Here is a 4026-nt window from a genome sequence, read left to right on the forward strand (position 1 = left end):
CATCTTTTGGTATATATATATATATGTATTTATTTAATATAAAAATACAAAACACATTTTTTATACATAGCATTGTTATTTTTCTAATATTAGGCGTAATATCTTAACTTGAACTTTTACTTGTAACCTAACTTGCTAGTTTTATTCTTTTACAATCTAGGGTAACTAATACTAAGATAAAACCGATTTGGCAAAAACATTTTTATTAACGATAGGTCTGTTATAAAACCTGGCAAATGTCTTGGAGTTCTCAGACCACCCTGCAGTATTCCTTATTATGTCAAGATCAACCCCTGCCGATGTCGCAGCATGCCTACAGCTGTGTGCAGAAAAAATTCCACTACTTTTCAAGGTTGTTTTTATCCACCGGTTCAATGTCTATGCAGATGCTGCGACATGAGGCGTTTTGAATGTTAGAAAGAGAATCTGCTGATCTCCCCTCAAACTTTTGTTTTAGTTAGGTACGTTTCTAATGCCTTAGCCACACATATTGCTGGGTTCTCTTGGTAATAAGGTATATAAAGAGTTGTTTTTGCTTTATTAAATCTCGAGGTTTTGATCCTATCCGTAACCAAAATTTCAAAACCTGAATCAACCTCATGTATATTAGCCAACTTAATCAGAGAAAATGTCTGTACTCTGTGTGCCGTAATAAGAGCTAATGATGTTATTAATTTATAGGATAATTCTTTCAATGATAGTCCCTCGTTAGGGTGGAGAGAGCTTAAATGGTTTAAAATTATGGTGGCATCCCATACAAAGTTGTACTTTGGGGTATTTGGCCTGAGATCCTCTAAAAAGCCTTTTAACCTTAATGTTAGAACCTAAGTCTGATGGGAAAATAAATTATAAGGCTGATCGAATACAATTTAATGTACCGTACGAGGAACCTTGTTTGAAGAGCCCTGTCAGAAACTTTAATATCCAGTCAAGCGAATAGTCATATAGGTTAAGATGGTGCTGTAAACAATATTTCCACCATAGTTTCAAACTACTAGCCTACTGTTTTACAGTATTGTTACTTATGGATGCCATTAATAAATGTATTGATTCTTCCGGAAAACCCCTTAAGAGGAAGGCTTGCTCCATAATAACCCTACCACCAGGGAAAGCTTCTTCCACAACGGATGGGGTCTCCTGTCAAAAGATAATAATAAATTTTTACTTGGATTCAAAATTATTGGCTCATCTATTAATAGCTTATTAAATATAGGAAACCAAGGCTGTGTTGGCCAATATGGGACTACTAGAATCATCTTTGAGTTGTCTGAAATTGCTTTTTGCAGTACTTTTAAAATGAGCGAAAATGGGGGGAATGCATAACAAAATTCCCGTTCCCATGATACTGTAAATGCATCAACAGTTAAGGCATTTGGATCTCTTTCCCAATATATAAAACGTTCGCATTTGTTATTTATTCTACTCGCGAATAAATCTATTGAGGGTACACCAAATTTATTTACAATTAGGTCAAATTTTGATTGGCAAAGTTCATATTCTATATCTGTGGAAACCCTCCGAGATTCGAAGTCAGCTTCAAAGTTATCCTTTGAATGAACATATGATGCAAATATTAAAAGGTTGCGATCTTCACACCATTTCCATATTTTGCGTGCTATTAAATTAAGGCCAGAGTACTTTACGCCACCCATTCTATTAATATAAGCCACTGCTTTGTATTGTCTAACCTTAGTAGAATGTCACAATCTTTTAATTTGCCTGCAAAATATTTCAGGGCAAAGAATGCTGCTAGTAATTCTAATCGATTGATATGATATGATTTCTCTGTTAAATTCCAAAGACCATGTGCTCTTTGACCTCCACAGAAGGCACCCCACCCCTGCAAGGAAGCATCTGAAAAAATTTCGATTTGATAATTTTTGACTTGATTTAGAGAACTGTTAGAAAAACATATTGCTTTTTCCCACCATTTAATGTCAGTCATAATATATTCAGGTATTGGCATCATTTTTTTATAACTTCCCTGGGACTTTAAAAGTGCTAAATATTTAGCATGTTCAAAATATTTTACATGAACCCAGCCGTACTTAACTGCAGGACATATTATTTATTTATTTTTATTACAAATTTTACGTTATTTTTCCTACAAATTTTGAGAAATATCTAATAGTGCAACATTTCCTTCCTTTGATATTGCCAAACCATTTCAATATGTGCCGACCTTTTTCCGGTGGAATTTTAATTGTCATTGCATCGGAATCATATAAAAATCCTAAGAATTTGCATTGTTTTCTAGGTATGAGGTTAGACTTCTTTTTGTTTATAATAAAGCCTAGCCCCTGCAAAATATCTACCGTAATTCTTATATTTTCCATACAATAGGAATCACCTATTAATAAAAAATCATCTAAGTACACTACTGACTGTAATTGCCTTTTCCTTAGAATATGTAAGACTGGTTTTAATATTTTGGTAAACACAAAATGAGCAGTGGAGAGCCCAAAGGGGATACAAGTCTATTCAAACAAAGTATTATTAAATTTAAACCTTAAAAATTTTCTGTCTGCTGTATGTACTCTTAAGAGGAAATATTCATCCTTTAAATCAAGAGTGCCCATAAATGAACCAGGCAAAAGTAGTTTGGTTACTGTCTTTCTATCTTTCATTTTGAAATGGCTCGTACTTATAAATCTATTCAATAATTTTAAGTTAAGTATTAACCTCTTTTTGCCATTTTCTTTGGAAATTAAAAATATGTTTGATATAAATTGGCCTTTACATGGCTTGCAATGTTTAATGGCACCCATATTTAAAAGATGCGATATTTCATCTTGAATATCCCTTTGTCTGCAGGAGACCAAACTTTTCGTGGCATGTAAGCTTGTTTGATCTTTCTAACAATAGGGAAGTTTCAGATTTTTTTTCTTTTCTTATTAAATTCCTTTCATCGTAAAAAGTCAATTGCCACATAAATTTTAAAATTTTAATTAATAGTTTTCCTATATAAAATATATAAATTCAAAATAATTCTCTATGCACTAAAACGCAGTCTTAAACAAAGACGGTTGACTCTTACGTCACGATCCGGTATCGGTCCAAATTAAACGAGTCGTGTTCTGTAGTCTGTCTCACTCTTACACATTTGTGTTTATGCAAACTACGTGTGCCGGATAGATTTTATATTATTTACTTTTACTTAACACAATATTGTTAATTATTTTAAAAACTGTACATTCTATGGCTACAAAAGCTGGATTTGTCCAAGAGCAATCTGATAATTTGTCAAAATAGATGTTCTATAAAATATGTTTGCATGATTTCTTCCTCATTTTCTCATCTTTTGGTACATTCAATAGTTTGTTGGGGGCAGTTAGTGTTGTGGAACTATACATGGGTACTATAATATTTATGTTCAGACACTGTTGTGTTTTTCACGTTCTCGTGTTGTAATTGAGGACCCCGCTGCAAAAAGGGGATAACTCCAAAAAAGGCGAATTCAAGTAAACTGAAAAAAACATTTCATTCTCTTAATTTCAAAGTTGGAGAGTTCTTAATTTTTTGTTTCCATTATGTGACCAATTTGTATCATCTGACATATAGATTACAATTAGATATTAATGAGTTTTGCAAAAAAAATTAAATATTCTTTGGAGTTATCTCCTCTTTTGATCAAAGTTAAATTTTTAGTGCTGGTATAGGTCAAAAAAATTAAAAACACATTTTTCTTTGAACATTTTATTGATGTTTTTCACAAGAAACAGAAAATTCAAACTTCTTTTATTAAAATAAATAAAAATACTCTAGGTCAAAATATATATCATTCGTGTTTTATTCATTTGCATCATCGTGTGAAACTTCCGTGTCGTTATTGCTTTTGGTGTCTGATTTAAGCTGCTGATAGTACCATATATCATTTTGTGGAACATGTCTATTGGCTAAACGCATAACTTGCTCATATTTTTTAAGAGGCAAATTTTCATTCACATATATATATATATATATATATACAAATAATAATAATAATAATAATAATAATAATAATAATAATAATAATAATAATAATAA

The sequence above is a fragment of the Anoplophora glabripennis genome, unplaced genomic scaffold (genome assembly GCF_000390285.2).
Source record: "Anoplophora glabripennis isolate ALB-LARVAE unplaced genomic scaffold, Agla_2.0 scaffold1190, whole genome shotgun sequence".
In the NCBI taxonomy this organism is placed as follows: Eukaryota; Metazoa; Arthropoda; class Insecta; order Coleoptera; family Cerambycidae; genus Anoplophora; species Anoplophora glabripennis.